Consider the following 13,581-nt stretch of genomic DNA (forward strand, 5'->3'; position numbering starts at 1 on the left):
CATAGTCCCCTCCTCCTCTCCCGCCGGAGCGGGGGTTTTTTTTGTTAAGAAGAAGGACGGGTCCCTGCGCCCCTGCATAGATTATCGAGGGCTGAATGACATAACAGTGAAGAATCGTTATCCGCTTCCTCTTATGTCTTCAGCCTTCGAGATCCTGCAGGGAGCCAGGTTTTTCACTAAGTTGGACCTTCGTAACGCTTACCATCTCGTGCGCATCAGGGAGGGGGACGAGTGGAAGACGGCGTTTAACACTCCGTTAGGGCACTTTGAATACCGGGTTCTTCCTTTCGGCCTCGCTAACGCTCCAGCTGTCTTTCAGGCATTAGTCAATGATGTCCTGAGAGACATGCTGAACATCTTTGTTTTCGTTTACCTTGACGATATCCTGATTTTTTCACCGTCACTCCAGATTCATGTTCAGCACGTTCGACGTGTCCTCCAGCGCCTTTTAGAGAATTGTCTTTTTGTGAAGGCTGAGAAGTGCTCTTTTCATGCCTCCTCCGTCACATTTCTCGGTTCTGTTATTTCCGCTGAAGGCATTAAGATGGATCCCGCTAAGGTCCAAGCTGTCATTGATTGGCCCGTCCCTAAGTCACGCGTCGAGTTGCAGCGCTTTCTCGGCTTCGCGAATTTCTATCGTCGTTTCATCCGTAATTTCGGTCAGGTGGCAGCCCCTCTCACAGCCCTTACTTCTGTCAAGACGTGCTTTAAGTGGTCCGTTTCCGCCCAGGGAGCTTTTGATCTCCTCAAGAATCGTTTTACATCTGCACCTATCCTTGTTACACCTGACGTCTCTAGACAGTTCATTGTCGAGGTTGACGCGTCAGAGGTGGGCGTGGGAGCCATTCTTTCTCAGCGCTCCTTCTCTGACGACAAGGTCCACCCTTGCGCGTATTTTTCTCATCGCCTGTCGCCGTCGGAACGTAACTATGATGTGGGAAACCGCGAACTGCTCGCCATCCGCTTAGCCCTAGGCGAATGGCGACAGTGGTTGGAGGGGGCGACCGTTCCTTTTGTCGTTTGGACTGACCATAGGAACCTTGAGTACATCCGTTCTGCCAAACGACTTAATGCGCGTCAGGCGCGCTGGGCGCTGTTTTTCGCTCGTTTCGAGTTCGTGATTTCTTATCGTCCGGGCTCTAAGAACACCAAGCCTGATGCTTTATCTCGTCTCTTCAGTTCTTCAGTAGCCTCCACTGACCCCGAGGGGATTCTCCCTGAGGGGCGTGTTGTCGGGTTGACTGTCTGGGGAATTGAGAGGCAGGTAAAGCAAGCACTCACTCAAACTCCGTCGCCGCGCGCTTGTCCCAGGAACCTTCTTTTCGTTCCCGTTCCTACTCGTCTGGCCGTTCTTCAGTGGGCTCACTCTGCCAAGTTAGCCGGCCACCCTGGCGTTCGGGGTACGCTTGCTTCCATTCGCCAGCGCTTTTGGTGGCCCACCCGGGAGCATGACACGCGTCGCTTCGTGGCTGCTTGTTCGGTCTGCGCGCAGACTAAGTCCGGTAACTCTCCTCCTGCCGGCCGTCTCAGGCCGCTTCCCATTCCCTCTCGACCGTGGTCTCACATCGCCTTAGATTTTGTCACCGGACTGCCTTCGTCAGCGGGGAAGACTGTTATTCTTACGGTTGTCGACAGGTTCTCTAAGGCGGCTCATTTTATTCCCCTTGCTAAGCTTCCTTCTGCTAAAGAGACGGCACAAATCATCATCGAGAATGTTTTCAGAATTCATGGCCTTCCGTCAGACGTCGTTTCGGACAGAGGTCCGCAATTCACGTCTCAATTTTGGAGGGAGTTTTGCCGTTTGATTGGGGCTTCCGTCAGTCTCTCTTCCGGCTTTCACCCCCAGTCTAACGGTCAAGCAGAACGGGCCAATCAGACTATTGGTCGCATCTTACGCAGTCTTTCTTTTCGCAACCCTGCGTCTTGGTCAGAACAGCTCCCCTGGGCAGAATACGCCCACAACTCGCTTCCTTCGTCTGCGACCGGGCTATCTCCTTTTCAGAGTAGCCTCGGGTACCAGCCTCCGCTGTTCTCATCTCAGTTCGCCGAGTCCAGCGTCCCCTCCGCTCAGGCTTTTGTCCAACGTTGCGAGCGCACCTGGAAGAGGGTCAGGTCTGCACTTTGCCGTTATAGGGCGCAGACTGTGAGGGCTGCTAATAAGCGTAGAACTAAGAGTCCTAGATATTGTCGCGGTCAGAGAGTTTGGCTCTCCACTCAGAACCTTCCCCTTAAGACCACTTCTCGCAAGTTGACCCCGCGGTTCATTGGTCCGTTCCGTATTTCTCGGATCATTAATCCTGTCGCAGTTCGACTTCTTCTTCCGCGATATCTTCGTCGCGTCCACCCGGTCTTCCATGTCTCCTGTGTCAAGCCCGTTCTTCGCGCCCCCGCTCGTCTTCCCCCCCCCCCCCCATCCTTGTCGAGGGCGCACCCATCTACAGGGTCCGTAGGATTTTGGACATGCGTCCTCGGGGCCGTGGTCATCAGTACCTAGTAGATTGGGAGGGGTACGGTCCTGAGGAGAGGAGTTGGGTTCCCTCTCGGGACGTGCTGGACCGTGCGCTGATCGATGATTTCCTCCGTTGCCGCCAGGTTTCCTCCTCGAGTGCGCCAGGAGGCGCTCGGTGAGTGGGGGGGTACTGTCATGTATTGTCATGTTGTGTCTTGTTTCTGTCCTTTCCCTTCACCCTGTCTCCCTCTGCTGGTCGTTATTAGGTTACCTTTTCTCCCCCTCTTTCCCCCAGCTGTTCCTTGTCTCCTCCTAACTACCTCGTCACCCCTTTTCCCACCTGTTCCCTTTTTCCCTCTGATTAGTCCTCTATATCTCTCTCTGTTCCTGCTCCTGTCTTGGTCGGATTCTTGTTTGTGTTGTTCATGCCTGAACCAGACTATCGTCATGTTTGCTGCAACCTTGTCCTGTCCTGTCGGAACCTGCCGGTCCATCTGAGCCTACGTTTTGTTTTGTTATTAAAGAAGCTCTGTTTACGTTAATTCGCTTTTGGGTCCTCATTCACGCACCGTAACAATAATAGTTTACAATCCAGGCTTACTCCAAGCAGTGTAGTCACCTCAACTTGCTCAATTTCCACATTATTCAATACAATATTTAGTTGAGGTTTAGGGTTTAGTGAATGATTTGTCCCAAATACAATGCTTTTAGTTTTTGAAATATTTAGGACCAACTTATTCCTTGCCACCCATTCTGAAACTAACTGCAGCCCTTTCTTAAGTGATGCAGTCATTTAAATCGCTGTAGTAGCTCATGTGTATAGAGTTGAGTCATCCGCATACATAGACACACTGGCTTTACTCAGAGCACACTGGGTTTGAGTAAAGCCAGTGTGTCTATGTATGCGGCCGACTCAACACTATTCACATCAGCTACTACAGCATGTCGTTAGTAAAGATTGAAAAAAGTAAGGGGCCTACACAGCTGCCCTGGGGAATTCCTGAATCTACCTGGATTAAGTTGGAGCGGCATCCATTAAAGAACACCCTCTGTGTTCTATCAGACAGGTAACTCTTTATCCACAATATAGCAGGGGGTGTAAAGCCATCACAAATAGGTTTTTCCAGCAGCAGACTATGATCAATAATGTCAAAAGCCACACTGAAGTCTAACAAAATATCCCCTCATCAATTTCTCTCCGCCAATCATCAGTCATTTGTGTAAGTGCTGCGCTTGTTGAATGTCCTTCCCTATAAGCGTTCTGAAAGTCTGTTGTTCATTTGTATATTATAAAAATATATATTTTTTCCAAAAGTTTACTATGAGTTGGTAACAGGCAGATTGGTTGGCAATTTGAGCCAGTAAAACGGACTTTACTATTTTTAATTAGCAGAAGGAAATGTGCTTCCCTCCAGGCCTGAAGGCACACACTTACTAGTAGGCTTAAATTAAAGATATGGCAAATAGGAGTGGCAATATCGTCCGCTATTATCCTCAGTAATTTTTTTCATCCAAGTTGTTAGACCCGGGTTGCTTGTCATTGTTGATAGACAACAATAATTTTTTCACTTCTTCCACACTCACTTTACGGAATTCAAAATGATGCTTGTCTTTTATCATTTGATCAGTTAGACTTGGATGTGTAGTGTCAGCATCTGTTGCTGACATGTCATTCCTAAATGTGCTAATCTTGCCAATTAAAAAATCATTAAAGTAATTGCCAATTTAAAGTTGGTTTTGTGATGAATGAGTAATCTGATTCAATGAATGATGGAGCTGAGTTTGCCTTTTTTCCCAAAATTTTATTTAAGGTGCTCCAGAGATTTTTACTATCATTATTCATATAATTGATGTATATAATATAGATTCATATTAGAGTTTCTTATTTTTATTCAGTTTAGTCACATGATTTGCCAATCTGTTGTGCAGCCAGACTTATTTGCCATTCCTTATACCTCATCCATCTCAACCATACAATTTTCCAATTCCTCATCAATCCACAATGATTTAACAGTTTTTACAGTCATTTTCTTAATGGGTGCATGCTTATTAGTAACTGGAATAAGCATTTTCATAAATGTGCCAAGTGCAGCGTCTGGTTGCTCCTCATTACACACCACAGACCAATAAATGATTTACATCAACAACATAGGAATCACTACAAAACATATTGTATGACCTCTTATACACTATATTAGGCCAAGCCTTTGGAACTTTGATTTTCCAAGATATGGCTATATTGTGATCACTACAGCCGATGGATCTGGATGCTGCTTTCAAGCAAATTTCTGCAGCATCCGTAAAGATGTGATCAATACATGTTGATTTCATTTTTGTGCTGTTTGTAACTAACCTGGTAGGATGACTGATAACCTGAACCAGGTTACAGGCACTGGTTACAGCTTTTTCTTGAGTGGGCAGCTTGATGAAAGCCAGTCAATATTTAAGTCACCCAGAAAATATACCTCTCTGTTGATACCACATACATTATCAAGCATTTCACACACTTTATCCAGATACTGACTGTTAGCACTTGGTGGTCTATAGCGGCTTCCCACAATAATGGGCTTTGGGTGAGGCAGATGAACCTGTAGCCATATTACTTGAACAGTATTTAAAATTAGTTCCTCTCTAAGCTTTACACGAATGTGCTTCTGAATATTAACAGCAACACCTCCACCATTGGTATTTCTGTATATTCTGTAAATGTTATAACCATGTATTGCTACCACTTTATTATCAAAGGCATTATCTAAGTGAGTTTCAGAGATGCGAGTTGACAAACAAACTGAAAGGGTACACACCTGGAGTGTGTTGTTTGAACAGGTAGGAGGCAAGTTTGGTGATTCCCTGCCGCCTGCAGTTATGGAATGTTTTCTCACAAGTATAATTGATTGGCTGATCCCTCCTGGTGACCTGGATGAAATCATGGGATCCGTTCTTAACCTATAGGAAGTCCCACCTAGTTGACTACTTGAAAATGGTGAGTCCTCAATGGTGCTGCATATGCTAAAACAGGGTTTTGGTCACTAGTGTTGTCTATCTAAGTCTAAGTTTTCAGATGCTTTAGCCTCCCCTAGTGGGTAAGGTATGTATGTGTGTAGGGTTCCTGTAGCCTATCTCCCAATCCGTTAAAGCACTTCCATCTGAAAATATAGTGACTTCAGAGCAACCAAATATATTTTTTTCTTCTTTCATGTACCTTTCACGTCTACAGAGCATTTGTTATTCCTTGTACCTGAAATTCAGATGATGAAACTATCATTATTCCACATTGACAGACGAAGCCATGTGACAGACAATGATTTCAGACATAGACAGTGACGAAATGTGTCAAAGGGCAGCTGGGATGTTTCATTGATCTCTCTTTATTTGTTTTTCTGCAGGGGACAGCAGAGAGACAGAGCAGGGAGACACACCAGGAGATGTAACGGGACAGGGGAATCAATGAGGAGTGGTGGTCACAGGCTGATGACCCTATAGCTGGTCCAAGGGCACTTTTTTGGAGGTGTGACATGCAGAGATGGCCAGCAGGTTACCATATATCTATCAGTGTAAAGAAAAACATATAGATTTTTCAGAAATACAGGTAAGCAATACTCACCACTGACCACTGAGAAATCTTCATTTTAGAGCAATGTTATGTCATTATTCATTAGGTAACACAGTGAGTTTACACCAGTGTCTAGGCCAGAATCAAAATCTCATGTGAACACTGGCCTCTGGTGAGCTGTTTTCATCTGTGTTAGGACAGACTAACCTTTGACAGTAAAATTATGTGATGAAAGAATACCACCACAAGAGGGAGATCTCTCCTCATTAATAATTCAGGCTCTCAAGCCAAGTGAATCTGCACTCCCCAGTGAATCTCAGCTAAGCTGCCTGCCTGCTCTACCTGCCTGATCTTCTTCCCTGCCTGATCTTCTTCCCAGCCTGATCTTCTTCCCAGCCTGATCTTCTTCCCAGCCTGATCTTCTTCCTAGCCTGATCTCCTCCCCTGTCTGCTCTCATTCCCTGAATGCCTGCCTGCCCTGCCCGCTCTGCTTCCCAGCCTGCCTGCTGTCCTCCCCTGCCTGCCTGCTCTCCTTCCCTTGCTGCCTGCTCTCCTTCCCTGCCTGCCTGCTCTCCTTCCCTGCCTGCCTACCCTGCTCATCTGCCTGCACGTCTACCCTGCCTGTCTGCTTCCCTGCCCTGCCTACTCTGCTTCCCTGCCTACCTGCTCTCTTTCCCTGCCTGCCTGCTCTCCTTCCCTGCCTGCCTGTCTGCTTCCCTGCCCTGCCTACTTTGTTTCCCTGCCTGCCTGCTCTCCTTCCCTGTCTGCCTGCCCGGGGCCGATATGAGCACAAGGGCAGGGCAAAGGGAGAACCGCTGGCTGGGGTTGCTTGCTCATCTCTCTGTGGGACAATGTGACTTTATTGATTGCAGACAGACAGACATTCCAGCCTAGCGGCATTGGGATGCTTTAGGGTGGAGCCTTGTTGCCAGGGACACGGTAATCTGTTATATGGCTGGTTTGCCCTTGATGACAGAGGGAAAGCGTGTTGCATGACGGTGCACCACCCTTTTACAATTGGATTTCTATGCACTATTTATAATGCATGTCACCAATGAAGAAAGACAAAGCATACCATCCCTGACAGTAAGAAAAATACCTGCATGACAATTTTGGGAGACAGAAGGGAGATTAGGCTATAATTTGGGATTGGATCTTCTTATGCAGAACACTTTCTCTAATAGGCACCATGTTGCATGATTCCTGATTCCCTGGCACTGCAGAAGGAGATGAATCTGCACCTTGAAACTGTAGCATGTCTGTAGAACTGCATTATTTAGAATGCAATGTGATTAGTAGATGTTCTTTAGTTATTTAGGATAAAATGTGATTAGTAGGTGTTCTTTAGTTATTTAGAATGAAAGGTGATTTGTAGATGTTCTTGAGTTTTTTAGGATAAAATGTGGTTTGTTAAACTGACTTCTACATTTGATGCTCTCAAACACAGCCAACGTTTGTCTGTGGTACTAATCCGCAGATGGTGTTACTTTGGGGTCTTACTGCAAGTTTGGGACTTGAAATAAGAGCAGGTATAATGTTGCCTACTACCCATGTTCTATTATGCTCTCTTAAAATAACCCTCTTGTCTTCTCTGCTATATTTAGAAACCATTAAACACGTGAATAGTTTTATAGAATTAGTCTCATTGTGGATTTGGAGAGTCATGTCTTTTTGACCTAATTCTGATCCTCTTTCCTTCCTTCATTCTATGATCAAGGTTCAGGTGAGGCTATATACCTTCTAATCAACCTGAGATGCTGGGCAAGGAATTATTGGCTAGGTTGAATGTTATGCCCTGCCTGTCTCTCTCTGTATGGTGAACTGCTGATACTGATATTAGCGCTCTCCTCTCTGATCTGCTTTCTTCAGGCAGGTAACCTAGCGGTTAGAGCATTGGGCCAGTAACAGAAAAGTTGCTTGTTCTAATCCCCAAACCGACTATGTGAAAGGTCTGTCAATCTGCCCTTGAGAAAGGCACTTAACCCTAATTGCTCCAGGGTCTCCATCAATAATGTCTGATCCTTGGCCATGACCCCACTATCTGAGGGTGTCTCAGGAGGAGTGGGATATGCAAGAAACACATTTCTATTTCACACACTACGGGTTACACACTTGTACATGTGTAAAACAGGACAAATATAAGCACCCTATATTTTACTTTTCTCCATTGTCTGGCCCTAGTGCTGCTACTGTGCTGATGGGTATCCAAGGCCTTGCCTTGTGGTGAGTTAAGTCATCCACAAGATTGATTGATTTCTCCGGGTGACCGGTTTGAACCAGCTTAAAACAGACCGCATTAGGCCCTGGCGGGCCGGCAGTGCTCAGTTCCTCATCCAAGCAGCCATGCTAAGCACAATTAAACCTCTGAGCTCACACTGTTTCCTGCGGGGCCAGGCTCGAGACGGCTCTGTTGTGGTCAATCCTTATGTTTTTGTTATTAGAGTTATATATTACTATGTGCAAATCGCATTGGGATTTGTAGAGTATGAATTTGAATAAAAACACCCCACTGCATGTTGTATAATATGAGGTACCGTACTGACTGTTTGGATGACCTAATCAACTTCTGTGATTCATATTTTTTTTTGTGTGGAGAAGGGTAATAAATGTGCGCCATATTCGTGTCTTTATGGAAACGATACAGACTAACATTTGTAACACTTTTCATTGTGCTGTAAAACAGCTGTAGAATGGATCACTTCCTGTCTGACATGGATTTGCCTCACTTTGATCCTTACCAGACGAATCACACATTAGTTTTGTTTTGGTATTGTAGTACAGGGCAGCCCTACTATTTAAAGTTCAATAACACTAGCTTTTCCATTGAAGGTGCTGCTGTGGATATCCCAAGCTTTAGCCAGGGTTTCCAATCCATCTAAGTCTGCAGTTAGTTACTGTAAACAAGTGCTGCTTTCCTATGTATAAGTAGTGTTCTCCCTTATCCACTATGGTGTAATCTGTTGCCTCTAGGGTTCTTGGCACAGTGCTCTGAGTCCCAATGTGTCCTCTGGCGCTCAGCCTGCTCTGCTTTCAGTGAGTAAGGGAGGGAGTGAGCTGTTTCTACGACAGACACACGCAAATGACTTAGTCACCGGCTCCAGTCCCAGCCGTGGGTGTGGGGAATCGTGAGTGGGGATGCTCCAGGCATGGGGAGAGGAATGGAGTGGGGAGTGGGCAGGCCTCATCTTTTGGGATTGAGGTAAGGAGCTTGTCGCAGGCCCCAGCCATAGGAAGCAGGGAGAGTGGAGTGGGGAGAGGAGAGAGGAAAGAGGGGAATGAACAGTGTAGAGAGTGGGGAGGGCCCAGCCTTGGGGAGCGGGGAGTCAGGATGACACACAGGAGAGGGAGCTCCAGCCTCAAGCCTGTCTGCCTGATCTGACCTTGTCCTCCAGTCAGGATGGACAATGGGCTTGTCCCTCACAGAGACTCTCCCGCTTTCCTCTGGTACTTTCCTTTCCTTCAACAGGCGCCAGTCCAAACGACTCCCTTCTGTACTGTAGGCAAAATATCAAGTCGGCAGGGCCAATAGGATAGACCTTCTTACATAGATCCCAGATAAAATTGTTCTTGGCAGTAGTACCTAGAGACTGTCAGTTTGATTGTTGCTCAAGTAAATGTGGCCATTGTTGTAACTGGTAGTGGTGCTCGGATCAGCCATTTGTTCACCCGCATCTGCACCCGCATCTGCACGCAATTGCTAATAACCCATCCGCAACCGCACGACTATATGTGATGAACTGAAATCTGAGGCCCCGATCCACAACCGCCTGACTATATGTGATGAACTGAAATCTGAGGCCCCGATCCACAACCGCACGACTATATGTGATGAACTGAAATCTGAGGCCCCGATCCACAACCGCCTGACTATATGTGATGAAGTGAAATCTGAGGCCCGTACCTGATCCTAACCCGCAAATATAGAAACTGTGCTGTAGGCCACAGTCAGAGATGGCAGAAACATTTTTTTGGACAGGGGGTGCAGGATTTTTTGGGGCCTCATTTAGATATGCTTCTGCTTATAATCTCAGACATTTTGTTAGGCTATTTGTTAGTTAACTTGTCTATAATTAGATACATGCAGCTTCTCTTCTGTCATTGGACTACTTGTTACCCTAGAAGACTAAATAAAGCCTTGCTCATCCAGAATTATTTCTTAAATCGATAAAATGAATGCTTCAATCTAGTTGACATCAGTAAAGTTCGGTAATGTTCATAGCAAAGACGTTTAGGGACATGGGAGAAAATGAAAGAAAAAAACAAACGGGAAAGATTTTCTGCGCATTCACATTCTTTCAAGATGCTGAAAGAAATAAATCATATTTCTCCATTCCTGTTTCCGAGTCCAAATTTACTTAGTGATTACATTTACTGCAAGAAATGCTTAATTAATTCTGCAGGAGTTCATATTAAGTATATGTGCGAGGATCTACAGTCAGTGTCCAAATTATTATTTGTTTTTCATTTAACCCATCTGAACTGCAGTTCTAGGCTACAGATCCCTTGACGTGCCAAAAGCCTATTTGAAGTGGCCCCTTATAAAGTGCCTTGCAATAGTATCCATCCCCTTTGGCGTTTTTCTATTTTGTTCCATCACGACCTGCAATTTAAATTCATTTTTATTTGGATTTCATGTAATGGACATAGACAAAATAGTCCAAATTGGTGAAGTGAAATTTTAAAAATAACTTGTTTAAAAAAAAATAAAAGCTGAAAAGTTGTACGTGCATGTGTATTCACCCCCTTCGCTATTAAGCACCTAAATAAGATCTGGTGCAACCAATTACCTTCAGAAGTCACATAATTAATTAAATAAAGTCCACCTGTGTGCAATCTAAGTGTCATATGATCTGTCACATGATCTCAGTATATATACACCTGTTCTGAAAGGCCCCAGAGTCTGCAACACCACTAAGCAAGGGGCACCACCAAGCAAGCATGAAGACCAAGGAGCTCTTCAAACAAGTCAGGGACAAAGTTGTGGAGAAGTACAGATCAGGGTTGGGTTATAAAAAATATCCAAAACTTTGAACATCCCACGGAGCATCATTAAATCCATTATAAAAAAATGGAAAGAATATGGCACCACAACAAACCTGCCAAGAGAGGGCCGCCCACCAAAACTCACAGACCAGGCAAGGAGGGCATTAATTAGAGAGGCAACAAAGAGACCAAAGATAACCCTGAAGGAGCTGCAAAGCTCCACAGCGGAGATTGCAGTATCTGTCCATAGGACCACTTTAAGTGGTACACTCCTCAGAGGTGGGCTTTACGGAAGAGTGGCCAGAAAAAATCCATTGCTTAAAGAAAAAAATAAGCAACACATTTGGTGTTCACCAAAAGCCATTTGGGAGACTTTTCAAACATATGAAAGAAGGTACTCTGGTCAGATGAGATTAAAATTGAGCTTTTTGGCCATCAAGGAAAATGCTATATCTGGTGAAAATGCAACACCTCTCATCACCCCGAGAACACCATGATGTTACCACCACCATGTTTCACTGTGGGGATGTTTTTCATCGGCAGGGACTGGGAAACTGGTCCGAATTGAAGGAATGATGGATGGCGCTACATACAGGGACATTATTGAGGGAAACCTGTTTCAGTCTTCCAAAGACTGGGATGGAGGTTCACCTTCTAGCAGTACAATGACCCTAAGCATACTGCTAAAGCAACACTCAAGTGGTTTAAGGGAAAATATTTAAATGTATTGGAATGGCCTAGTCAAAGCACAGACCTCAATCTAATTGAAAATCTGTGGTATGATTTACAGATTGCTGTACGCCAGCGGAACCCCTCCAGCTTGAAGGAGCTGGAGCAGTTTTGTCTTGAAGAATGGGCATTGCCATCAGTCTCTTTTACCACTTCACCAAATCTTTCCCAAACATTACTTTTTTGGCCCTCACCTCTCTTTGTTTTCAAGACTCCATTTTGCAGTTATTGAATTTACTCTGACATTGATATTTTCGCCTCAGTGGATCGATAACTTTTTCTGCCCTTCCCAAAAGTATTTGGAAATTGGAGTGTCGTCTATTTGGTGTGTGTAGAGTTAGGTCCTGAAGTTTAGGCTTACGCACAAATGCCAAAGAATGAAAGTAAAACCTTAATGTAGGATATATATATAAATTGCTCAAGAATTATACATTCATGTTTTTTTTGTCTTTATTCAACCCGCCCGCCCGACTCTCACCCACTCAATATTTCAGGACCCTAAACCTGCCCGCCCCACGCGGGTTATGAGTTAACCTGGGCATCATTAGTGTCACTGGGCTTGCTTAACCACCAGTACAGCTTCCTTCCTTACAAGTCCTTACTGGTACTCTGTCTCGGCTCCTCTGCCTCGCAAACACACATGACTGCCCATTTGACGTCTTATTCAATTACACTAAAGAGAAGGTCCCAACTCAGACACAGTACAATCTAAGGATGTGAGTTACACTATCAAATCGGCATATAGCACAGTTCTGGAATGAAAGTGTTGTCGGTCTGAACCATTGCTTGCCTTATTGTTCAGCATGGGATTTTTGGTGGTGATCAGTGAGTATTCCATCCTAATAATTACATAATAAATGGGAATAACGTGATGCCCATATCCCTCTGAGTTCCTTGCTCTTCTTTCATCATTGGGATGTCAAAAAAAAAATTAAAATTGTTTTTACTTTTACTTTTTTTCGCCAATTGGTAGTTAGTCTTGTCCCATCGCTGCAACTCCCCTCCGGACTCGGGAGAGGCGGAAGTCGAGAGCCATGCGTCCTCCGAAACGCTGCTTCTTGACACAATCAATCAATCAAATGTATTTACAAAGCCCTTCTTACATCAGCTGATGTCAAAGTGCGGTACAGAAACCCAGCCTAAAACCCCAAACAGCAAGCAATGCAGGTGTGGCTAGGAAAAACTCTCTAGAAAGGAACCTAGGAAGAAACTTAGAGAGGAACCAGGCTATGAGTCCTCTTCTGGCTGTGCCGGGTGGAGATTTATAACAGAACATGGCCAAGATGTTAAAATTTTCATAGATGACCAGCAGGGTCAAATAATAATATTCACAGTGGTTGTCGAGGGTGCAACAGGTCAGCCCCTCAGGAGTAAATGTCAGTTGGCTTTTCATAGCCGATCATTCAGAGTATCTCTACTGCTCCTGCTGTCTCTAGAGAGTTGAAAACAGCAGGTCTGGGACAGGTAGCACGTCCAGTGAACAGGTCAGGGTTCCATAGCCGCAGGCAGAACAGTTGAAACTGGAGCAGCAGCACGGCCAGGTGGACTGGGGACAGCAAGGAGTCATCATGCCAGGTAGTCCTGAGGCATGGTCCTAGGGCTAACGTCCTCCAAGAGAGACAAAGAAAGAGAAAAAGAGAGAGATAATTAGAGAGCATACTTAAATTCACATAGGACACCGGATAAGACAGGAGAAATACTCCAGATATCATAGACTGACCCTAGCCCCCCGACACAAACTACTGCAGCATAAATACTGGAGGCTGAGACATGAGGGGTTGGGAGACACTGTGGCCCCGTCCAACGATACACCCGGACAGGGCCAAACAGGCAAGATAAAACACCACCCACCCACACAGCCCCCACA

This window comes from Oncorhynchus mykiss, chromosome 11, assembly GCF_057628025.1.
Source record: "Oncorhynchus mykiss isolate SJ-2025 chromosome 11, ASM5762802v1, whole genome shotgun sequence".
NCBI lineage: Eukaryota > Metazoa > Chordata > Actinopteri > Salmoniformes > Salmonidae > Oncorhynchus > Oncorhynchus mykiss.